Raw genomic sequence first — 26,302 nt, 5'->3', positions numbered from 1 at the left:
TCATCTTATTCACGTTTCCACAATCCACACGTTCAGAGAAAGAATGAGAAACTCATCCCACATCTGCCCTTCTTATACCTTCTGGGGAAAGGCAGGGAGCGAACTTGTGGTTGGTTGCTCTGTGGTGAATTTCATTGGTCATTTCTGATGACCAATCGCAGCCTGTTTAGTCCGCCAATGAAACCGAGGCGGAAATGATTGTTCTCAACAGTCGGTCCTATAACGATTTAGAAATTCAAAAATCCCGCCAATAATTGTTAAAATTGCGGATTATGTCAGTAACTTCACCATTAGCCAAATATTTCCAAACACTTTTTGTTTCCTTTTGTCTTAATCCATATTTGACTTGAAAATTCCAGGCTGTTACAATCAGGATTAAATTCGGGTTCAGTTTCAAACTATCTGTAATGAGCGGAATCAATCTCCACTGATTCTGCAACGGGACACATTCCAGCACAATCTTTGTAAAAGTTGGATTTCATAGATTATCGATCGATCACCCGCAGAGGCGACAGCAAGACCAGAACTGGGTGTCCTTCTGTGCAGAGAGAAGAGGGACAGAGTGTTCAAACTGTCCCCGTTGTGATCTCAGTAAGAACTATTATTCTCGTTTGTTACACTCGGACTCCAGGGTTAATAAATGGTTTGACTCCTAACGAGAATTTTCTTTTAAATTGAAAAGGGCGTGAGAGAGAACGAGGTGGCTAATGTCTGAGTCTCATCCTAAGACAAATTTCTAATTCGTCGGCAGGCGCTGTAAATGAACGGGTCTGAGAGCAAAGGGAAAGGGCGACTAGGGACCGTGTTTGGAGTTTAAGGCGGGAAAAGGAAGAACCGGACAGTAAAATCAGTTATCTGAGAATTTAAAACTAAATCTACAGCTGGAACTGCAAAGGTCCCCACACACTTGTTCAGGAAATAATTAGTGATTTGAGTCTAAAGGGAGATGGGTTTGTGCAGCTCTTTCAGAGAGGTTGTGGGTGGCGCTTAAAAGAGCCGTTGTGTTTGGGTTTGATCTCTCAGGACAGCGCACAGTTTTACTTGGAGCTGGTGTACTTGGTCACCACCTTTGTCCCTTCCGACACGGCGTGTTTGGCCAGCTCCCCGGGCAGCAGCAGGCGCACGGCGGTCTGGATCTCCCGGGAGCTGATAGTGCGGCGCTTGTTGTAATGGGCCAGGCGGGAAGCCTAGCCCGCGATGTGATCCAAAATATCCTTCACAAACGAGTTCATGATGTTCATGGCCTTGGAGGAGATGCCGGTGTCGGGGTGAACTTTGTAGATGTCGATGGAGTAACTCTCCTTCCTCCACATTCTGCGCTCCTTGCCGCCGATCGGCGATGTTTTCTTGATTACTTTCTTGGCTCGTTTCTTGGCGGCAACTGTTTCCCCAGCGGCGGAGCAGGCTCAGCAGCTACCATCTTCGTCAGGGCGTGTCTCACGGCGCATGCGCGGTCCTTTGTGCCGGGACAACGTGTGGGCGGGGCTTCAGGGTGTCTGTCAGTTTGATTGGTCACATGTTTGTGGCCAGGTCAGTGGCCCCTGAAAGGGAGCCTTGCTGTGCTGATTGTTGTCTGGTGACCCTGGGCCTGAGCTTATCCTATTGGGCCAGCCCGGGCTCACCCTATTGGGCCATCCCATGCTCATCCTATTGGGCCACCAGTGGCTCACCCGATTGGGCCAGCACAAGCTCACCTTTTTGGGCGACCCAAAGCTCATCCGATTCATGATCATCATAGGCAGTCCCTCGAAGTTGAGGAGGTCTTGATCCAACTCTAAAAATGAGTTTGCAGGTGACTGAACAGTCCAATATGGGATTACAGTCTCTGTCACAGTTGGGATGGATGGTGGTTGAAGGAAAGGGTGTGTGGGACTGGTTTGCTGCACGCTCCTTCCACTGCCTGTGCTAGATTTCGGTATGCTCTCGGCGATGGGACTCAAGTTGCTCAGCACCCTCCAGGATGCACTTCCTCCACTTAGGGCGGTCTTTGGCCAGGTGCCGGTGGGGATGTTGCTATTTATCAGAGAGACTTTGAACGTATCGTCTGCCCACCTTCGGCTCGCATGCCGTGTAAGAGTTCCGAGTTGAGCAGTTGCTTTGGGAGTCTTGTGTCAGGCTTGTGAACAATGCGGCCCGCCCAGCGGAGCTTGTCGAGTGTGGTCAATGCTTCGATGCTGGGGATGTTCGCCTGGTCAAGGATGCTAACGTTGGTGTATCTGTCCTCCCAGGGGATTTGCAGGATCTTGTGAAGACATCGTTGATGGTATTTCTCCAGCAATTTGAGGTCAAAGCTTTCAGCAAGCACATGGTCTTCAGGGCTGTGTAATACCCCACTCTGTATGTCTCTGCCTATTGGGCCAGCACTGATGCATCTTATTGGGGCAGTCCAAGTGCACACTATAGGGCCAGCCCGGGATTACACAATTGGGGATGCCCAGGCTCACATTATCACCCTATCGGGCCAGCCCAGTCTCAACCTATCGGGCCAGCCCAGGCTCACTCTATTGGGGCGGCCCGGGCTCACACTATTGGGGATGCCTAGGCTCACATTATCGGGCCTGCCCAGGCTCACCCTATCGGGCCAGTCCAGGCTCAACCTATCGGGCCAGCACAGGCTCACACTATTGGGGCAGCCCGGGCTCACACTATTGGGGAAGCCCAGGCTCACACTATTGGGAATGCCCAGGCTCACATTGTTGGGCCAGCCCAGGCTCACACTATTGGGCCAGCCCAGGCTCACACTATTGGGCCATCACGGTCTCACCCTATCGGGCCAGCACAGTCTCACACGATTGGGCCATCACAGTCTCACCCTATCGGGCCAGTCCAGGTTCACCCTATTGGGCCAGCACAAAAGGCCCAGTAGCCAGCAGAGAAAATCAGCATCTCATTGATTTTATTCTCACTTTGCACACAGCTGGTGCAGGTCTGAACCCGACCATATAAGCTGGAAATGATGAACATCCTCTGCCTTTGAATGTGCAAGCAGGAATGTTTGTCTCTTCTCTCTGTGGGAAAATATTTCCAACATCTGGGAAAGCACCACGACACACAAACATCCGAGTGAGATTGTTCCTGTGCACTAGAAAGAGCTTCAATCAGTTACACAGCCTGAAATAACATTGCACCATTCACAGCAGAGAGAAGCTACACGTGTTCTGTATGTGGATGAAATTTCAACTGATCTTCCAATCGAGAGAGACACAAGGACACCCGCACCATGGAGAAACCGTGGGAATGTGGAGACTGTGGGAAGGGATTCAGTTCCCGGTCTGATCTAGAAAGGCAGTGTCACAGTCACACCGGAGAAAGGCCGTTCTCCTGCTCCATGAGTGGGCAGGGTTTCACTCAGTCATCCGTACTGCTGAAACTCCAGCGAGTTCACACTGGGGAAGTGTGGGAATGATTCACTCCGTCATCTGATTTGATAGTTCACAAGATATTGCAAGGGTTGAATTCTACTGTTATTACTGCTGTTAATCACATCCTAACTGAATCGTGTTCGTTCTGTCAGTGGGAATCTGTTTCTGCTGATGTTAATAATTCCGTAAACGTGGCTGGAGTGTATTATTTGACATTTCAAATAACACAATATTTCAACATTTGATATCTCCATGTTAAGAGAAGACTTTTGATGTCCGATTACTGACTGCTCCATTTTGGTCCTTTTCTCCTTTCTAACTCAAGATTGTTTCAGTTCACATGCCTTTGGTTACTCTCAGGAACAAGTCCCAGTTCCCCACACCTTCCAGAGTGCCTCTCTTTGCCTTGGTGTCCAGGTTAGGGATAGCTAACACTCCCGGGATCACTGAAAACAAAACCCAGTCTGTTAATCACTTTCAGCGACAGCACTTAACATGTGCACACAGCAGTTGTTGAGTTAACCGACTGCATCTCTTTCCACACTCAGCTGGTAAACGGTCTCTCCCTGATGTGTTTTCACCCGACGCGCAACTGCATCCATTCCCACTGTCCCCACATTCACAGTGTTGAGTCAGCTGGGCACACGAGTCTCACAGGCTAGACGATTGGTTGAAGGTACATCCATACACAGAACATGTGTCCTGATTCTCCCCACTCTGATTGGTGTTTTTCCAAAGGCTGATGATAAGGTGATCCTGATGAATCCGATGATTCCCTCAAATCTTGACGTGATGGTTGATTTGAGTTTCCAAGCTGCAGATCCTCCCCTTCTAATACCCTGCAAATGTAGGTTACAACAGTTGTTACTTTAAGTACAGGATAGAAATTTCCACTGTGATAGGCATCAGAGCCGAGTTCAATCCTGCCCTCAAGTAACATCCACACACTTCCCAGTTGATGTCACTGGATCGGTTTCATGAGCAAGGGCACTGGATAATTTTTACTTATATTTAGACCAGTTGTAATGAGGACAATTAGAACCCCTGAACTGCTGCCTTGACTGAGAACAACTAACAGCCCAGATCAAGGACCGCACTTGGGACCTTCCCAGTCGGTATTGCAGAGTTTTCTAAAAATTTGTGGGGTTGGGGGAGGGTTAGAAAGAATATTTTCAAACAAATTTAAATCCACCTTTAAACAAAACCTTCCTCACAATGCACAATTCTGAAATCCTTTCAAATTAGAAAAGCAAATCAAATGGTTCATCAAAAACAACTGAAACATTATAGAAAGGCTCAAGTCACTGAAAATAAACAGCTTTACAATCACTGCACAGTACAGAAGGGAGCGACTGTTAATGGGAGCTCGGCTTGTGAAGTCCTCCGACACTCTGAGATAAGCTGGACTGTTCTTTTAAGTATAACTAGGCAGAGAAAAGGGAGTCCCTGTCTCTTTAAATATCTGCTCCATTCCCCCAGGCAGCGGGAGGAGGAATAGTGTGCAGTCTCTTTATATCCTCCGCAGCAAGACCTAAGAAAACATATTGCATCAGCTGAAGCACAACAACTGAAATGTGTGTACACAAAGTCTGTGCTATATATATGTGTAAATGTGTGTGTGTGTAAACTAAACACATCATTATTATTGTCTATTACTGAATTCCACAGAGATAAGCTATTTTCTTCGCCAGTTATTTTTCAGCATTTTATTTCCTATTATTTACGATGTAATTGCAGAGTGTTTAATCCCTTTACCATTTATTGATGACCCATTGTATTGTGTGCTCTTGTTTAGAAAGGGATGTCACACTGACCATTCCGTTACCAAGGTAACCATCTGTGCGCAGTATTCAGTGGAAAAAGGGATTAAATTACACCGAGAGTAATGAGCAGCCACCCACCAGTCTCTGCACTTTATTGTCCAGTGATCACCTCACCATCACACAGCAGCTCCTCAGATCTCCTCCAGTGTGGATGACTTGTGTAAGTGATGTTGAAAATGAAACTGTAGGAATGAAAGAGGAGTTGGGGGAGGTGTGTTTGGAGAGAAGTGTGAAAGAGGAGTTGGGGTGAGGGTGTGAAAGAAATGGGATGATAGAGGAGTTGGGGTGAGGGGTTTGGTGAGTAGGGGTGAACGAATAGTTGGCGAGGGGGAGTTGGAGTGTAGGGGTGAAGGTGGTGTATGGGTGAGTGGGATTTACTGCCCATTAATTGCCTTTGTTGAACTATGATGGGTTTATTTTTCTTTTAAAATGTTTTGCACGGTGTTTCACTGAAGTTAATTGCGGGGCTGCAGTTCCTTGCAGGCACTGGGCTGTTTCTGGTGAATTAATATAGGTAGTATTAATTGTGAATAGATTTTAATGGGATCATTCTGTGCTGAATGCGCTGCTGGGCTGCGGGGTTGTCATCAGTCCCAATGACGAGGTGCTGTTGACAACAAATCCATAATTCCCTTACATTGTGACACCAAATCCCGGGACCACTTACATTGGGACACCAAATCCCAGGAGCACTTACATTGAGACTCCAAATCCAGGGACAACTGGCACTGAGGCATCAAATCCAGGGACCACTTGCACTGAGGCATCAAATCCATGGACCCCTTACACTGAGGCATCAAATCCAGGGACCCCTTACACTGAAGCATCAAATCCAGGGACCCATTACAGTGAAGCATCATATCCAGGGACCCCTTACACTGAGGCACCAAATCCAGGGACCAGTTACAATGAGGCATCAAATCCAGGATGAATTACACCGTGACACCAAATTGAGAGATGAATAATACCGTGACAACAAATCCAGGGACCAGTAAGACTGAGACATCAAATCCAGGGACCCCTTACACTGGGACTACAAAATTACACAGAAATGGGCCATTTGTTCTTACCATTCTGTGCTGGACTTTATGCTCTGCTCGGGAATTAGAGAGCTTCAGTATGGGGAATGGTCATGCCGGTGAAAGCAGCTCTACTTAGAAGGAAAGGTGGGTAATGAATGAAGAGACGATGGAGGAATCAGACGGTGACTGGTGAGGCCTGGTGACAGATTATTTTCAGAAGTCCTTTTCAGGCAGGCTGATGATGTAATGTAACCAGCGCAACAATTGTATCCATCTGTTATTGCCCCAAATCCCCAACTCTAATGTCACTAATTTAGTTTTCCATGAGAAATGTAGAGATGACGATGTGCTGTTGACAGAAAGAAGGGAGGAAATGAGGCTTGCACAGGAAATAAAGTTCCTTGACTGAACACATTGTGATGTTGTTTTGTGACTCGGCTCTGTGAGGTTAAAAACATGAAATGGAAAAGTGCATGTCCAGTAACACTTATATTACCAATATTGTTTTCTAAGTTAATCACTATATCCTAAGCCGAATATCCTATTGACTATCCCAATCACTAATCCCAATCCTAACAAATAACCACAAACTACAACCACTAAACCTACATCTAAACCCAGCCCCTAACCAAGGCTAAGAACATAAGAAATAGGAGCTGCAGTAGGCCATCTGGCCCCTTCAGCCCAACCCGCCATTCAATAAGATCTTGGCTGATCTGATCTTGGCCTCAATTCCGCTTCCCTGCTCTCTCCCCATAAACCTTGACTCCACCATCTTTCAAAAAGCATTCTATCTGCAAATTAAATATTTTCAATGACCCAGACTCCACTGTTCATTGGGGTAGAGAATTTCAAAGATTCACGACCATCTGAGAGAAGAAATTCCTCTTCATTTCCATTTTAAATGGGCGCCCCCTTATGCTCAGGCTTTGCCACCTAGTTCTCGATTCCCCCACAAGAGGAAACAGAGATCAGTGGGGAAGCTAAAGACCTGATAAAGGAAGTAGTTAAACAATTATTTTGATACAAGAAATACTGCAAGGTATGTTAGTAACAAGTATTTATAATCAACTAACCCATCAAAATTAGCAAAGGCAATTACAAAGGTCAGAACATTTCAAAGTTGATCACATGCAGTATGTGTGGAGATTTATTAGCCGCATTCAAAAATCATCAAATAATACAGAAAATAACAGATTTACAATCTTACGCAAGATAGTTCTTTCAAGGGTTGGTTGAAATGAACGTCAAATGAGTGTAAAGTGAGACACGCCGGTTCAGTCTGAGACATTCACAAGCCGTATAATCAAACGAAACAAGTTTGGGATTTGATGTGGGAAAAGTGAACTAATCTGGAGTAAGAAAAGGCCCAACATGGAAGGGAAGGGAACATTAATTAGTCTACTTTTATTGTGGAGAAATGAAATATTGGACACCCGGTGTTTGAAACAATACTGAGACAGAACACTAATCTCCAGCTCAGGTACAGGGTTATTCAGAGCAGCAGATACAAAGTCTCAGTGCCAGAATGAACATGGTTCAGTGCCCAATGGGAGCCCAGTAAATCCTGTCCCATTCACTAAAGTGGTCTTGGGTATATACCCAGCATTCCCCGCAATGGAGAATATGCCGAGCACAGACTACAGGGGCCCAGTGCGCAGGCGCGAGACCTGGCTGTATTTGGAGCATGCGCGGTGCGTGTAATGGCGAAGCGCGTGTGGTGAAATGTGTTCCGCAAAACAGCTCCATCTCCGCGGGGCGGAGGTGAGTAATGGACCAGCGGGGAGCCGGGGAGGCTTCAGAAACACCTGGTGCCCGGCGCAAGCCAGGAATATCAATCGGAATATCGGCGGCTGCAGCCTCGAGGCTTTCTCCCGGTCACAGGCCCAGGGTAACGGCGGCCATCTTTGTACAGGAAGGCAGGGTCAGTCGTCCGCCATCTTGGTTCAGTGAGCAGCAAAGCGCATGCGCGGCCACCTTGGTAAAGTAACAGCTGAGTTATTTTACTCTCACACCTCGGATTTCTCACATTGTTCTGATCTCCAAAGTGTATTGTCCCAACCTTCTCAACCTGTCCTCATCAGAGAACCCCCTCCTCGCCGGAATCAACCTCTGAACACCCTCCAGTGTAAGTATATCCTTCCTTAAACACACAGTATTCCAGGTGTGGTCCCACCAATACCCTGTACACTTGGAGCAGGACTTCTCTGCTTTTTATTCTATCCGCCTGACAATAAAGGCCAACATTACATTTGCCTTCCTGACTACGTCCTGAACCTGCAGACTAACTTTTTGTGTTTTATGCACAAACATCCTCAGGTCTCTCTGTCCTGTAGTACTTTGCAATTTTTCTCCATTTAAATTATAATTTGCTTTTCTATTATTTCTGCCAACGTGGATAACCTCACAATTTCCCATATTATACTCCATCTGACAAATATTTGCCCACTCATTTCACCTGTCGATATCCCTTTGCAGATTTTTTGTGTCCTCAATTTGCTTTTCCACCCATCTTTGTATCATCAGCAAACTTGGCTTTATCACACTCGGTCCCTTCTTCCAATTCATTAATATAGATTGTAAATAGTTGAGGACCCAGCACCGATACCTGCGGCATCCCACTAGTTACCATTTGCCAACCGGAAAAAGACCCGTTTATCCCGACTCTCTGTTTTCTGTTAGTTAGCCTATCCTCTATCCATGCTAATATACTGCCCCCAACCCGGTAAGCTTTTATCTTGTGCAGTAACCTCTTATGTGGCACCTTATAAAATACCTTCTGGAAAATCCAAATACACCACATACACTGGTTCCGCCTTATCCATCCTACTCATTACATCCTCAAAGTACTCCAGCAAATTTGTCAAACATGATTTCCCTTTCATAAAGCCATACTGACTCTGCTTGATTGAATCAAGCTTTTCCAAATGTCCCACTACTGCTTCCTTAATAATGGACTCCAGCATTTTCCCAATGACAGATGTTAGGCTAACTAGTCTATAGTTTCCTGCTTTTTGTCTGCCTTCTTTTTTAGAGAGAGGCGTTACATTTGCAGTTTTCCAATCTGTTTGGACTGCCCCAGAATCCAGGGAATTTTGGTAGATTACAACTCATGTGACCACTATCTCTGTAGCCACTTCTCTTAAGACCCTACGATGTAAACCATCAGGGCAAGGTGACTTGTCTGCCTTTAGTCCCATTATTTTACCGAGTACTACTTCATTATGAATAGTTATTGTATTAAGTTCCTCCCTCACTATAGCCCCTTGATTATGCACTTCAGTATTACTCTCAGTGACCGAGTGTTTTACTCTAATTAAACTGATCTCGGACTGTTTCTGTCAGATATTAACTCCTGCAAGGTCCCAGCAAACACTCCCACTCCCTCGTCCCTCCAATGTTGCTGCAGGATTGCTTTGTGAAGACGGGCTCATGGAGAGAAACATCCTGCACGGAATGATTCAAATTGATCATCTCCATGGGACAAGGCTTGCAGCTTTAATCATTCTCTGTCCATTCCCCCCAGGCCCAGTTCCTTTGCTCAGATTCTGATAAAAGTAAATTGGGAAAAGTGCACTTTGATTTTTACAGATTGAATTATTGCAGAGAGCTGCGCATGTGCGGTTCAGCCCCGCCCCCTGTGTCGATTCCCAGTGAGCAGAAGAGCACATGCGCCCTCCCCTCTCCCAGTTCTGCCTGGGATCACCATTCACTCAGTGAGTTGAGGAAGATGGTTTAAAACAGCCGGGAATGGAGACACCACGACCCCGGGGTAAGGCAGCGAGCAGCAGCCTCCTGACAGCTTTGCAGCGCTTTGGGAGCATGTCCGCAGACGGGCTCAGAGATCAGCATTTAGTCCCGGGGGAGGCAGAGTGGAGCAAGAACCAGTGTCAGTGCGTGGTGTGAGTGGGGGAAGGGAGAGGCCATTCTTGGGCTGTGTGTGTCCAGGGTAAGGAAGACAGAATGGGCAGAATCTGCTATTTACAATCTGCTGCTTTCTCTCTCCAAACCAGGAGTGAACGTTCCTGGTTTAGTTCCCTCGGGTGCTGTCTGTAAGGGGCAGAGTGGATCAGGAACTAGTTCCGGGACATGATGTGAGTGGGGGAAGGGAGAGGCCATTCTCGGCTTGTGCGGACAGTGTAAGGTAACAGTGAAAGTAAACCACCTCGCTCTTTCCAATCATTGCTGCCTTCTTTCCCCAAATCAGCAGTGAATTTTCCTGATTCAGTTCCGAACTCACTGTGTCTGTTGTTCTTGGACAGTGAGCAGTGGAAACACAGCCTGACAGTGAGGATGTGGGGAGTTTAACAAAGTGCATCTATTGCAGGCACCAGGAGAGGAGTGTGGGAGAAGATATTTTAAAGACGGGTTATATTGTTTCGGTGAGCTGAGTTCTCCAGAACCATGTTGCTGGTGGTCGAGAGATACATTGTCACTCCCTCATAATCTCCCCCGCATCCATATCGTAGATCTAATAATGTTCTCGTATTATTATTCTCAGAGCAAAATTCTTCAGCCAGAACAAATGTGAGCTTTCTTCCACCCGGAACACAAGGAACAGTGCAGGCAGCTCCTTCTCACACACAGTAAGTAGATTATCACTCACAGAGCGCAGACACACAGAACTGTCCTCAATCCTATTGTCACAGGCAGCAGAAGCTGTCAGTCCCACAGTGATCCGAAGTGGCAGAGTTACATTGTGAACCTTACAGCCACATGGAGCAGTAGAATCAGATGCTGTTTCACCATTGAAACAGATCACACTGACGGTACATTAAACACACACTCACTTGCCAGAAACTGGCAGGTAGAGAATAAAAGACAATCATCTATCAGAAAAAATGTCCAATAGAATGTATAAACCACACTCGCAATCAGAAGCTGATGGGTACAGAGCAAAAGCCATATTCATGTTTCAGAATCTGACGGATTCAGTATTTAACCCCCCGAACATACCAGAAGATGACAGGTGCAGAATAAAACCCACATTCCCGCACCACAGACTGACAGATACAGTATATAACACACACCCACATATATGAAAGTGACAGTAATAGAATAAAATCCCCACTTGCATACCAGAGAGTGACAGGTAAAGTGTAAATCCCATGGGCACATATCGGACAACTGAAAGGCAGTAAGTAAAATTGTTACTTGCATCGCCGAAACTGATAGGGGCAGAGTAAAACCCACACCCACACATCAGAAAAAATGACAAGGAGAAGGCAAAATCTTCACTCACATATCAGAGAAATACAGGTTAAAAGTAAAATTGATTCTCACGTTCACATACCAGAGACTGGCAAATACAGAGTAAATTCCACACTCGCATAGCAGGAACTGACAGATACAGTCGAAAACACACAATCAAGTAGCAGGTACAATCTAACATATCAGAAATTGAGAGGCACAGATTAAACCTCAACACACGCCAAAACCTGACAGTTACAGAAAAATATACACACTTGCATATCAGAGACTGAGTGATACAGTATAAAACCCACACTCACATATCAGAGGCTGACATATTACAATCCATATTCCCATAACATAAATTGACATACAGTGACATGCCCAGACTCACAAACCAGTAATTGACAGGTACAGAGTAAAGATCTCTCTTTCATACCAGAAACTGACATGTACAAAGGAAAGTCCACTCACAATTAAGCAGAAACTGGCAGGTATAGAGTAAGGCCCACAATCACATGTCAGAACGTGACAGGTACAAAATAAAAGCCAGACTCCCATAACAAATGCAGAGATACAGAGAAAGGCCCACACTCATAGCAGAGACAGATAGATGCAGAGTGAAACTCAGACTCATTTACCAGAGACCGACCAAGTCAGCATAAACACTCACCTCCATAACACAAATTGACAGTTAAAAAGTAAAACGAATACTCTATCAGGAATTGGTGGTACACAGTAAAACAATACCAACATACTGGAGAATGACGGGTATGGAGTAGAGCTCACATTCACATAAGAGATGGACAGATACAGCACAGAACACACACTCACACACCAAGAATGGAAAGAAACATAGAAAATAGATGCAGGAGTTGGCCATTTGGCCCTTCGAGCCTGCACCGCCATTCAATATAATCATGGTTGATCATGCAACTTCAGTACCCCACTCCCGCTTTCTCTCCCTACCCCTTGATCCACTTAGCCGGAAGGACCACATCTAACTCCCTCTTGAATATATCCAACGAACTGGACACCACAACTTTCTGTGGTAGAGAATTGCACAGGTTTACCACTCTCTGGGTGAAAAAGTTTCTCCTCATTTCATTCCGACATGGCTTACCCCTTATCGTTAGACTGTGACGCCTGGTTCTGGACTTCTCCAACATCGGGATCATTCTTCTTGCATCGAACTTGTCCAGTCCTGTCATAATTTTATATGTTTCTATGAGATCCCCTCTCATTCTTCTAAATTCCAGTGAGTGCAAGCCTAGCCGATCCAGTCTTTCTTCATATGTCAGTCCTGCCATCCCGGGAATCAGTCTGGTGAACCTTCACTGCACTCCCTCAATAGCAAGCACGTCCTTGCTCAGATTAAGAGACCAAAACTGCACACCATACTCAAGGTGTGTCTCACCAAGGCCCTCTACAACTGCAGTAACACCTCCCTGCTCCTACACTCAAATCCTCTCGCTATGAAGGCCAGCGTGACAGTTGCCTTCTTTACTGCCTGCTGTACCTGCATGCCGACCTTCAGTGACTGATCTACCATGACACCCAGATCTCTTTGAACCTCCCCTTTTATTAATCTGTCACCATTCAGGTAATAACCTGCCTTCCTGTTTTTGCCACCAAAGTGGATAACCTCTCATTTATCCACATTATACTGCATCTGCCATGCAATTGCCCATTCACCTAACCTGTCCAAGTCAACCTGCAGCCTCTTCGCATCCTCCTCACAGCTCACACTGCCACCCAGCTTTAGTGTCATCTGCAAACTTGGAGATATTACTTTCAATTCCATCGTCTAAATCATTAATATATATATTGTAAGTAGCTGGGATCCCAGCACTGAACCTTGTGGCACCCCACTAGTCACTGCCTGCCATTCTGAAAAGGATCCGTTTATCCCACTCTTTGCTTCCTGTCTGCCAACCAATTCTCTATCCACGTCAGTACATTACCCCCAATACCATGTGCTTTAATTTTGCACACTATTCTCTGGTGTGGGACCTTGTCAAAAGCCTTTTGAAATTCCAAATACACCACATCCACTGGTTCTCCCTTATCCACTCTACTAGTTACATGCTCAAAAACCTCTCGAAGATTTGTCAAGCATGATTTCCCTTTAATAAATCCATGCTGACTTGGACCGATCCTGTCACTGCTTTCCAAATGCTCTGCTATTACATCTTTAATTGATTCCAGCCTTTTCCCCACCACCGATGTCAGGCTAACTGGTCTATAATTCCCTGTTTTCTCTCTCCCTCCTTTTTTAAAAAGTGGGGTTACATTAACTACGCTCCAATCCATAGGTACTGATCCAGAGTCCATGGAATTTTGAAAAATGACCACCAGTGCATCTACTATTTCTAGGGCCACTTCTTTAACTACTCTGGGACGCAGACTATCAGACCCTGGGGATTTATCGGCCTTCAGGTTCCCTGCAAGCATTTCCTGACTAATAAGGATTTCCCTAAGTTCCTCCTTCCTGCTAGACCCTCAGTCCCCTAGTATTTTTGGGAGGTTATTCGTGTCTTCCTTAGTGAAGACAGAACCAAAGTATTTGTTCAGTTGGTCTGCCATTTCCTGTTCCCTATTATGAATTCACCTGATTCTGACTGCAAGGGGCCGACATTAGATTTCACTAATCTTTTTCTCTTCACATATCTAAAGAAGCTTTTGCAGTCAGTTTTTATGTTCCCTGCAAGCTTACTCTCATATTCTATTTTCCTCCTCCTAATTACACCCTTAGTCCTCCTCTGCTGAATTCTAAATTTCTCCCAGTCCTCAGGTTTGCTGCTTTTTCTGGCCAATTTATATGTCTCTTCCTTGCATTTAACACTGTCCCTAATTTCCCTTGTTAGCCACGGTTGAGCCACCTTTCCTGTTGTATTTTTACGCCAGACAGGGATGTACAATAGTTGTAATTCATCCATGTGATCTTTAAATGTCTTCCATTGCCTATCCACTGTCAACCCTTTAAGTATCATTCGCCAGTTTATCCCAACCAAATCACGTCTCATATCATCGAAGTTTCCTTTAAGTTCCGGACCCTAGTCTCTGAGTTAACTGGGTTGCTCTCCATCTTAATGAAGAATTCTACCACATTGTGGTCACTCTTCCCCAAGGAGCCTCGCATGACCAGATTGCTAATTAATCCTCTCTCGTTACACAAAACCCAGTCAAGGATGGCCTGCTCACCCGTAGGTTCCTCGACATATTGGTCGAGAAAACCATCTCTGAAACACTCTAGAAAGTTTTCCACCACAGTATTGCTACAAGTTTGGTTAGCCCAATCAATATGTAGGTTGTCACCCATGATAACTGCTATACCCTTATTGCACGCGTCCTTAATTTCCTGTTTGATGCCATCCCCAACCTCCCTACTACTGTTTGGTGGTCTGTACACAACCCCAACTAACATTTTCTGCCCTTTGGTGTTTCACAGCTCTACCCATATAGATTCCACATTATCCCAGCTAATGTCCTCCCTGACTATTGCATTAACCTCCTCTTTAACCATTAACACTACCCCACCTCCTTTTCCTTTCTGGCTATTCTTCCTGAATATTGAATACCCCAGGATGTTATGTTCCCAGCTTTGGTTACCCTGGAGCCATGTCTCAGTAATCCCAATTACATCATATCCGTTAACAGCTATCTGTGCAGTTAATGTGTCCACCTTATTGCAAATGCTCCTCGCTTTGAGAATCAGAGCTTTCAGGCTTGTTTTTTTAACACTCTTTGTCCCTTTAGAATTATGTTGTAATGTGGCCCTTTTTGATACAGAATGAAACCCACAGGCAATTACCAGAAATTGCCAGGTACAGGATAAAATCCACCTCTCATATCAGAAACTAACATACAGAGTAAAACCCTCATCCACATACCAGAGATGGACAGATAGAGTCAAATCCACACTCTCATACCAGACACCCACTATATAAGAAAACAAGAAAATAAGAAGTAGGATCAGGAGTAGGCCATACGATCCCTCGAGAGTTCTCCGCCATTTAATCCAATCATGGTTGATCCGATCATGGACTCAGCTTCACTTCCCCGCCCGTTCCCCATAACCCCTTATTCCCTTATCGGTTAAGACACTGTCTATCTCTGTCTTAAATATATTCAATGTCCCAGCTTACACAGGTCTCTGAGGCAGCGAATTCCACAGGTGTACAACCCTCTGAAATAAAACAATGTCTCCTCCTCTCAGTTTTAAATGGGGGGAGCACTTATTCGAAGATTATGCCCCCTAGTTCTAGTCTCCCCTATCAGTGAAAACATCCTCTCTGCGACTACCTTGTCAAGCCCCCTCATATTCTTATACGTTTCGATAAACCACCTTTCATTCATTCTTCTGAATTCAATGAGTAGAGGCCCAACCTCCTCAACCTTTTCTCATAAGTCAACCCCTCATCTCCGGAATCAACCCAGTGAATCTTCTCTCAACTTCCTCCAAAGCAAGTATATCCTTTCATAAATATGGAAACCAAAACTGCATGCAGTATTCCAGGTGTGGCCTCACTAATAACCTGTATAACTGTAGCAAGCCCTCCCTGCTTTTATACTCCAAACCCTTTGCAATAAAGGAAAAGATTGCACTGGCCTTCCTGATCACTTGCTGTACCTGAATTCTAACCTTTTGTGTTTCATGCACAAGTAACCCCAGGTCCCGTTGTACTGCAGCACTTTGCAATCTTTCTCCATTAAAATAATAACTTGATCTTTGATTTTTTTTCTGCCATCGTGCCTCACTTCACACTTTCCAACATTATACTCCATCTGCCAAATTGTTGCCCACTTACTTAGCCTGTCTATGTCCTTTTGCAGATTATTTGTGTCCTCCTCACACATTGCTTTTCCTCCCATCTTTGTATCATCAGCAAACTTGGCTACGTTACATAGAAACATAGAAAATAAGTGCAGGACTAGGCCATTCTGACCTTCTAGCCTGTACCACCATTCAATGAGTTCATGGCTGAACATGCAACTTCAGTACCCCCTTTCTGCTTTCTCGCCATATCCCTTGATTCCCCTCGTAGTAAGGACTTCATCTAACTCCTTTTTGAATATATTTAGTGAACTGGCCTCAACTACTTTCTGTGGTAGAGAATTCCACAGGTTCACCACTCTCTGGGTAAAGAAGTTTCTCCTCATCTCGGTCCTAAATGGCTTACACCTTATCCTTAGACTGTGACCCCTGGTTCTGGACTTGCCCAAAATTGGGAACATTCTTCCTGCATCTAACCTGTCTAAACCCGTCAGAATTTTAAACATTTCTATGAGGTCCCCTCTCATTCTTCTATACTCCAGTGAATACAAGACCAGTTGATCCAGTCTTTCTTGATAGGTCAGTCCCGCCGTCCCGGGAATCAGTCTGGTGAACCTTCGCTGCACTCCCTCAATAGCAAGAATGTCCTTCCTCAGGTACGGAGACCAAAACTGTACACAATACTCCAGGTGTGGCCTCACCAAGGCCTTCTACAACTGTAGCAACTCCTCCCTGCCCCTGTACTCAAATCCCCTCGCTATGAAGGCCAACATGCCATTTGCTTTCTTAACCGCCTGCTGTACCTGCATGCCAACCTTCAATGACTGATGTACCATGACCCCCAGGTCTCGTTGCACCTTCCCTTTTCCTAATCTGTCACCATTCAGATAATAGTCTGTCTCTCTGTTTTTACCACCAAAGTGGATAACCTCACATTTAACCACATTATACTTCATCTGCCATGCATTTGCCCACTCACCTAACATATTCAAGTCACTCTGCAGCCTCATAGCATCCTCCTCGCAGCTCACACCGCCACCCAACTTAGTGTCATCCCCAAATTGGGAGATACTACATTTAATCCCCTCGTCTAAATCATTAATGTACAATGTAAACAGCTGGGGCCCCAGCAAAGAACCTTGCGGCACCCCACTAGTCACTGCCTGCCATTCTGAAAAGTACCCATTTACTCCTACTCTCTGCTTCCTGTCTGACAACCAGTTCTCAATCCACGTCAGCACATTACCCCCAATCCCATGTGCTTTAACTTTGCACATCAATCTCTTGTGTGGGACCTTGTCGAAAGCCTTCTGAAAGTCCAAATATACCACATCAACTGGTTCTCCCTTGTGCACTCTACTGGAAACATCCTCAAAAAATTCCAGAAGATTTGTCAAGCATGATTTCCCTTTCACAAATCCATGCTGACTTGAACCTATCATGTCACCTCTTTCCAAATGCGCTGATATGACATCCTTAATAATTGATTCCATCATTTTACCCACTACTGAGGTCAGGCTGACCGGTCTATAATTCCCTGTTTTCTCTCTCCCTCCTTATTTAAAAAGTGAGGTTATATTGGCTACGCTCCACTCGATAGGAACTGATCCAGAGTCTATGGAATGTTGGAAAATGACTTTCAATGCATCCGCTATTTCCAAGGCCACCTCCTTAAGTACCCTGGGATGCAGTCCATCAGGCCCTGGGAATTTATCGGCCTTCAATCCCATCAATATCTCCAACACAATTTCCCGACTAATAAGGCTTTCCCTCAGTTCCTCCTCCTTACTAGACCCTCTGACCCCTTTTATATCCGGAAGGTTGTTTGTGTCCTCCTTCATGAATACCGAACCAAAGTACTTGTTCAATTGTTCTGCCATTTCTTTGTTCCCCGTTATGACTTCCCCTGATTCTGACGACAGGGGGACCTACGTTTGACTTTACTAACCTTTTTCTCTTTACATATCTATCGAAACCTTTGCAGTCTGTGTTAATGTTCCCTGTAAGCATTCTTCTCGTACTCCATTTTTCCTGTCCTAATCAAACCCTTTGTCCTCCTCTGCTGAGTTCTAAATTTCTCCCAGTCCCCACGTTCACTGCTATTTCTAGCCAATTTGTATGCCACTTCTTTGGCTTTAATACTTTTCCTGATTTCCCTTGATAGCCACGGTTGAGCCACCTTCCTTTTTTTCATTTTTACGCCAGACAGGAATGTACAATTATTGTCGTTCATCCATGCGGGCTGTAAATGTCTGCCATTGCCCATCCACAGTCAACCCCTTCAGTATCATTCGCCAATCTATCCTAGCCAATTCACGCCTCATACCTTCAAAGTTACCCTTCTTTAAGTTCTGGACCATGGTCTCTGAATTTGCTGTTTCATTCTCCATTCTAATGTAGAATTCCACCATATTATGGTCACTCTTCCCCAAGGGGCTTCGCACAATGAGATTGCTAATTAATCCTCTCTCATTGCACAACACCTAGTCTAAGATGGCCTCCCCCCTAGTTGGTTCCTCGACATATTAGTCTAGAAAACCATCCCTTATGCACTCCAGGAAAATCTCCTCTACCGTATTGCTTCCAGTTTGGTGAGCCCAATCTGTGTGCATATTAAAGTCACCATTATAACTGCTGCACCTTTATTGCATGCACCCCTAATTTCCTGTTTGATGCCCTCCCCAACATCACCACTGCTGTTTGGAGTCTGAACACAACTCCCACTGACGTTTTTTGCCCTTTGGTGTTCAGCAGCTCGACCCATATAGATTCCACATCATCCAAGCTCATGTCCTTCCTAACGATTGCATTAATCTCCTCTTTAACCAGCAATGCTACCCCAACTCCTTTTCCTTTTATTCTATCCTTTCTGAATGTTGAATAGCCCTGGATGTTGAGTACCCAGACCTGGTCATTCTGTAGCCACGTCTCTGTAATCCCAATCACATCATATCTGTTAACATCTATTTGCACAGTTGATTCATCCAACTTATTACGGATACTCCTTGCATTAAGACACAAAGCCTTCAGACTTGTTCTTTTAACACCCTTTTCCTTTTAGAATTTTGCTGTACAGTGGCCCCTTGGTCCCTTCTTCCAAGTCGTTAATATAGATTGTAAATAGTTGGGGTCCCAGCACTGATGCCTGCGGCACCCCACTCATTACTGATTGCCAACCCGAGAATGAACCATTTACCCAGACTCTCTGTTGTCTGTTAGTTAGCCAATCCTCTATCCATGCTAATATATTACCCCCAGCCCCGTGAACTTTTATCTTGTGCAGTAACCTTTTATGTGGCACCTTGTCAAATACCTTCTGGAAGTCCAAATACACCACACCTACTTTATCCACCCTGGCCCGTGATGTGAAGTGGAACATAATTCATCGAAAGCACCTCTGACAGTATTGAGGAGAAACTGACCGATCAAATGTGAAAAATGAATTCCTGAATGTTTGGTATTGTACAAGACAAAAATAGAAAGAATGCATTTCTTCCAAATGTCCAGGCCTGGTCTGAATGATGGATTAGTGATTTTGAGATGAGATAAAATTATAACTTTCGCATACTGTTTAAAAATAGACTGATATTTGAGAACAAAATTATTTCATTTCAGAATTTTTTTCAACATGGTACAAGCAGAGAAGGAGTTTGATGATGGATGCCATTGCCTAATAGAGAACTGATTTAGTTGGCTAATATTGCATATTTTCTTCTAATTTTTTTAAGTTTTGATTTGCTGTGTATTTCCACCTGTTTTGAATAACACCAAAAATGAAAATAATCATTGCATTTAGGATAAGGGGTAGGCCATTTAGGACTGAGATGAGGAGAAACTTCTTCACTCAAGAGAGTTGTTAACCTGTGGAATTCCCTGCCGCAGAGAGTTGTTGAGGCCAGTTCACTAGATATATTCAAGAGGGAGTTAGATATGGCTCTTACATTTAAGGGGATCAAGAAGTATGGAGCGAAAGCAGGAAAGGGGTACTGAAGGAATGATCAGCCATGATATTGAATGGTGGTGCAGGCTCGAAGGGCCGAATGGCCTACTCCTGCACCTATATTTCTATGTTTCTATGTTCGTTGTATGCTCAAACAATTCCAGCAAATTTGTCAAACTTAACTTCCCCTTCATAAATCCATGCTGACTCTGCCTGACCGAATTATGTTTTTCCAAATGTGGTGCGAATGCTTCTTTAAGAATGAACTCTTCAACATTTTCCCAACCACAGATGTTAGGCTAAACTAGTCTACAGTTTCCTGCTTTTTGTGTGCCTCCTTTTTAACCGAGTGTGGCTCTCAGTGCCCGGGCAACACCAAGTGCGGCTCTCAGTCCCCGGGCACCACCGAGTGTGGCTCTCAGGCCGCGGGCAGCAGCAAGTGCGGCTCTCGGTCCCCGGGCAGCACCGAGTGCGGCTCTCAGTCCCCGGGCAACACCGAGTGTGGCTCTCAGGACCCGGGCAGCACCAAGTGCGGCTCTCAGGACCCGGGCAACACCGAGTGCGGCTCTCGGTCCCCGGGCAGCACCGAGTGCGGCTCTCGGTCCCCTGGCAGCACCGAGTGTGGATCTCGGTCGCCGGGCAGCACCGAGTGTGGCTCTCAGTCCCCGGGCAACACCGAGTGTGGCTCTCAGTCCCCGGGCAACACCGAGTGTGGCTCTCAGCCCCCGGGCAACACCGAGTGTGGCTCTCCGTCCCCGGGCAGCACCGAGTGCAGCTCTCGGACCCCGGGCAACGCCGAGTGCGGCTCTCAGTCCCCGGGTAACACCGAGTGTGGCTCTCAGTCCCCGGGCAACACCGAGTGTGGCTCTCAGTCCCCGGACAACACCGAGTGTGGCTCTCAGTCCCTGGGTAACACCGAGTGCGGCTCTCAGTCCCCGGGTAACACCGAGTGCCGCTCTCAGTCCCCGGGTAACACCGAGTGTGGCTCTCAGTCCCCGGGTAACACCGAGTGTGGCTCTCAGTCCCCGGGTAACACCGAGTGCGGATCTCAGTCCCCGGGCAACACCGAGTGTGGCTCTCGGGCCCCGGGCAACACCGAGTGTGGCTCTCAGTCCCCGGGCAACACCGAGTGCGGATCTCGGTCCCCGGGCAACACCGATTGTGGCTCTCAGTCCCCGGGTAACACCGAGTGTGGCTCTCAGTCCCCGGGCAACACCGAGTGTGGCTCTCGGGCCCCGGGCAACACCGATTGTGGCTCTCATTCCCCGGGCAACACCGAGTGCGGCTCTCGGTCCCCGGGCAACACCGAGTGCAGCTCTCGGTCCCCGGGCAACACCGAGTGTGGCTCTCAGTCCCCGGGCAATACCGAGTGCGGCTCTCGGTCCCCGGGCAACACCGAGTGCAGCTCTCAGTCCCCGGGCAACACCGAGTGTGGCTCTCGGTCTCCGGGCATCACCGAGTGCGGCTCTCAGTCCCCGGGCAACACTGAGTGCAGCTCTCATTCCCCTGGCAACACCGAGTGCAGCTCTCAGTCCCCGGGCAGCACCGAGTGCGTCTCTCGGTCCCCGGGCAACACCGAGTGCGGCTCTCGGGCCCAGGGCAACACCGAGTGAGGCTCTCGGGCCCCGGGCAACACCGAGTGCGGCTCTCGGGCCCCGGGCAACACCGAGTGCGGCTCTCGGGCCCCGGGCAACACCGAGTGCGGCTCTCAGGCCCCGGGCAACACCGAGTGCGGGTCTCGGTCCCCGGGCAACACCGAGTGCGGCTCTCAGGCCCCGGGCAACACCGAGTGCGGCTCTCGGTCCCCGGGCAACACCGAGTGCGGCTCTCAGGCCCCGGGCAACACCGAGTGCGGGTCTCGGTCCCCGGGCAACACCGAGTGCGACTCTCGGGCCCCGAGTCAGAGCCACCGGGCCCGGCACCAGCAACCCCGGGGGCAGCCCCTCCCCGACACCAAGAAAACAACAACTTACATTTATACAGCAGGCCCAGCAATTCCCAGCCGCTCTGTATCAGGTGGGTGCTGGATGTGAAAGTTACTCACTGGCCTCCTGTGTGGGTCTGTTTGTTACATCAGTTTGAGCTGGATGGAGAGGGGGAGAAGCTGCTGGGTTTCACCCCCAGTACTTCTGGGCCCAGTGGGAACAACAATTTCCCATGTGGGCCTGTCGAGGGAGGTGGGTTCCCTTCCCTGAAGGACAGCAGTGATCCAGATGTGTTATTACGACAATCCGGCAGCTTTCATGGTCACTTTTTTCTCGTGCCGGCCCCATAAGTGACCAGACTCATTAAGTTCAATTTCACAACCTGCCTTTGTGTTTTTGTGTGTTCTCTCACACTCACTTTTCCTGTTTGAAATTCACTTTACAGGGTGTTAAAAGGGGAGGATTTGTAGACTGGAAGCTCAAACCAAACATCACCTCAAGATCTGACAGTCACTCGATACATCGGGACTGGAATATCATCAGATTTTGACCATGGAAGTTGAAGGCACCGTTCACAGTGGGGAGAAACGGTACACGTGTTCTGTGTGTGGACAAGGCTTCAGTCGATCGTCCAAACTGGAGAGACACAAGTGCAGTCACACTGGGGAGAAACCGTGTAAATGTGGGGATTATGGGAAACGATTCAACTACCCATCCCAGCTGGAAATACATCGGCGAATTCATACTGGGGAGAGACCGTTCACCTGCTCCGACTGTGGGAAGGGATTCATTCGATCATCCGACCTGCTGACACACCAGCGAGTTCACACTGGAGAGAGACCGTTCAGCTGCTCTGAATGTGGGAAGGGATTCACTCGGTCATACCACCTTCTGAGACACCAGCGAGTTCACACTGCGGAGAGGCCGGTCACCTGCTTCGACTATGGGAAGCGAGTCACTACATCATCCAACCTGCTAACACACCAGCGAGTTCACACTGGGGAGAGGCCATTCACCTGCTCTGAGTGTGGGAAGGGATTCTCTCAGTCAGGCAACCTGCTGAGACATCAGCGAGTTCACAAGTGACTGCAGGGGTTGGATTCTGCTGTTATTCACATCCCGGACTGAATCGTGTTCATTCTGACAGTTGGGGTTTATAACTCCTGTAATACTGATGTTAATAACTCCTGAAATCGACTGGAGTTTAATATTTGGGATATAGACACATAAATTAGTTTTGCTTTCAACACATTTCTGTGGATTTTTGTCTTTCCCACCTGAGTGTTTAGCATCACTTGGCTGGAGCTGAGAAAGGACATTCTGTGGGGAGGATTTTACAGGGGGAACAGAACTTCAGCCTGGACACTGACCTTCAGGACCACACACAGATCTCATTCATCTCAACTCCAATGTGTATATGCCCAACCTACTCAACCATAAGTCAATCCACTCAACTCTGGAACCAACTCTGGAATCTGCAGCAGACATGAGCAAGGACCTGAGGCTTATTAAAAGACACATATTTCATTACAGACAAGGTTACGCTGGGAGAAATGTTCAGTTAGATCATAAGAAATAGTAGCAGGAGTAGGCCATTTGGCCCCTTGGGCCTGCTCCGCCATTCAATAAGATCATGGCTGATCTGATCATGGACTCAGTTCCACTTCCCTGCCCACTCCCCATAACCCTTTACTCACTTATCACTCAAAGATCTGTCTATCTCCGCCTTAAGTATATTCAAAGACCCAGTCTCCACAGCTCTTCTGGGCAGAGAATTCCACAGATTTACAACCCTCAGAAAAGAAGTTCCTCATCTCAGTTTTAATTGGGTGTCCCCTTATTCTAAGCCTATGTTCCCTAGTTTTAGTTTCCCGTGTAAGTGGAACTGTCCTCTCTGCATCCATCTTGACGAACCCCCTCATTATCTTATGTTTCGATAAAATCATCTCTCATTCTTCTGAACTCCAATGTGTTTAAGCCCAGCCTACTCAAGCTATCTTTATAAGTAAATCCCCTCATCTCCGGCATCAACCTAGTGAACCTTCTCTGAACTGCCTCCAATGCAGGTATATCCTTCCTTAAATACGGAGACCAAAATAAGGAGTCCATTACAGGCAACATGCCAATCAAACCAGCAGCACACTGGCACCTTAACAGTGTCTCATTGACCTACAGGCTTTTCTTAAATAGATTTGCTGATTGGTTATAAACTTAAACCAGGTTTACAGGCGTGATGCTCTATTCACATATTGAGGGTAGAAGAGATGCTGTAGGGTACATGCTAAGTCCAGTAGCTGAAAGTGATTAACAGACTGGGTTTTGTGTTTACTGATCCCAGGCGTGTTACCAATACCAGCAAAATCGAAGCCCATGGAATAACGGGGACAGTGGCAGCATGGATATGAAAGTGGCTAAGTGATACACACAGAGTAGTGGTGAATGGTTGTTTTTCAGACTGGAGGAAGTGTTGTTCCCCAGGGGTCGGTATTGGGGCCACTGCTTTTTTTGATCTATATTAATGACCTAGACTTGGGTGTACAGGGCACAATTTCCAAATCTACAGCTCACAGAAACCTTGGAAGTACAGTGAACAGTGAGGAGGATGGTGATGGACTTCAGAAAGACATGTCCACCCATTCCACCAGCGTGTCTATGTGGCGGATGAAATTTAACGTAGAAAAGTTCAAAAGCGATACATTTTTGTCGGAAGAAAGAGGAGAGGAAATATAAACTAAAGGGTACAATTGTAAAGGGGGGTGTGAACAGAGAGACCCAGGAGTATATGTGCACCAATCAATGAAGTTTCCAGTGCTCATTGAGAAAGTGGTTACAAAGACTTACGGGATCCTATTTTTCATGAATAGATGTATAGAGTACAGAAGTGTGGATATTATGTTGAACCTGCATAAAACACTGGTTCGGCCTCAACTGGAGTATTATGTGCAGTTCTGGGTCATCATCATCATCATAGGCAGTCCCTCGGATCGAGGAAGACTTGCTTCCACTCTAAAAATGAGTCCTTTGGTGGCTGAACAGTCCAATACGAATCCACAGTCCCTGTCACAGGTGGGAGAGATAGTCGTTGAGGGAAGGGCTGGGTGGGACAGGTTTGCCGCACGCTCTTTTTGATGCCACAGTTGATTTCTGCATGCTCTCGGCGATGAGACGCGAGGTGCTCAGCGCCCTCCCGGATGCTCTTCCTCCACTTTGTGCGGTCTTTAGCCAGGGACAGCCATGTGTATCAGGGAGGCTTTGAGGGTGTCCTTGTAACGTTTCCTCTGCCACACCTTTGGCTCGTTTGCCAAAAGAATTCTGAGTAGAGCGCTTGCTTTGGGAGTCTCGTGTCTGGCATGCGAACAATATGGCCTGCCCAGCGGAGCTGATCAAATGTGGTCAGTGCTTCAATGCTGCGGATGTTGGCCTGGTCGATGATGCTGACGTTTGTGTGTCTGTCCTCCCAGGTAATTTGTATGATCTTGCGGAGACATCGTTGTTGGTATTTCTTCAGCAACTTGAGGTGTCTACTGTACATGGTCCATGTCTCTCAGCCATACAGGAGGGTGGGTATTACAACAGCCCTGCAGACCATGTGCTTGGTTGTAGATTTGAGGACGTGGTCTTCAAAGACACTTTTCCTCAAGCGGCCGAAGGCTGCACTGGAGGCGGTGTTGAATCTTGTCGTCAATGTCTGCTCTTGCTGACAAATGGTTCCTGAGGTATGGGAAATGGTTCACACTGTCCAGGGCCGTGCCATGGATTTTGATGACTACGGGGGTGGGTGAAGTGGGGAGTGCTATGTGGCGAGGACAGGCTGGTGGAGGACCTTTCTCTTATGGATGTTTAGTGTAAAGCCTATGCTTTCGTAACGTCAGTAAATACGTCGACTATGACTTGAAGTTCAGCCTCTATATGTGCGCAGACACAGGTATTATCCACGTACGGTAGCTCAACGACAGAGATTGAGGTGGTCTTGGACCTGGCCTGGAGACGACGAAGGTTGAACAGGTTCCCACTGGTTCTGCAGTATAGTTCCACTCCAGCGGGGAGCTTGTTGACTGAACTGGAGCAATTCTGGCTACCACATTTTAGTAAGCATGCGAAGGCCTTTTAAGAGCGTGCAGAAAAGATTTACGAGAATGAATCCAGGGATGAGGGACTTCAATTACGTGGATAGTCTGGAGAAGTTGAGGTTGTTCTCAGAACAGAGAAGATTGAGACGAGATTTGACAGAGGTGTTCAAAATCATTAGAGGTCTGGTCAGAG

The 26,302-nt window shown here is 46.7% G+C and overlaps 1 long non-coding RNA gene across 1 annotated transcript; it reads left to right on the top strand.

The window, feature by feature from the left end:
* The first annotated feature begins 7,858 nt into the window (after positions 1–7,858).
* On the top strand, positions 7,859–22,591 carry LOC139241621 (uncharacterized). The gene is made up of 3 exons (XR_011588948.1): positions 7,859–7,901; positions 10,709–10,793; positions 22,485–22,591. It is a non-coding gene; the product is annotated as an uncharacterized lncRNA (long non-coding RNA).
* Positions 22,592–26,302: the final 3,711 nt, after the last annotated feature.

Source organism: Pristiophorus japonicus, unplaced genomic scaffold (assembly GCF_044704955.1).
Source record: "Pristiophorus japonicus isolate sPriJap1 unplaced genomic scaffold, sPriJap1.hap1 HAP1_SCAFFOLD_112, whole genome shotgun sequence".
Lineage (NCBI taxonomy): Eukaryota > Metazoa > Chordata > Chondrichthyes > Pristiophoridae > Pristiophorus > Pristiophorus japonicus.
The sequence above is the reverse complement of the archived record's forward strand: the minus strand, read 5'-3'. Positions and strand labels throughout refer to the sequence as shown.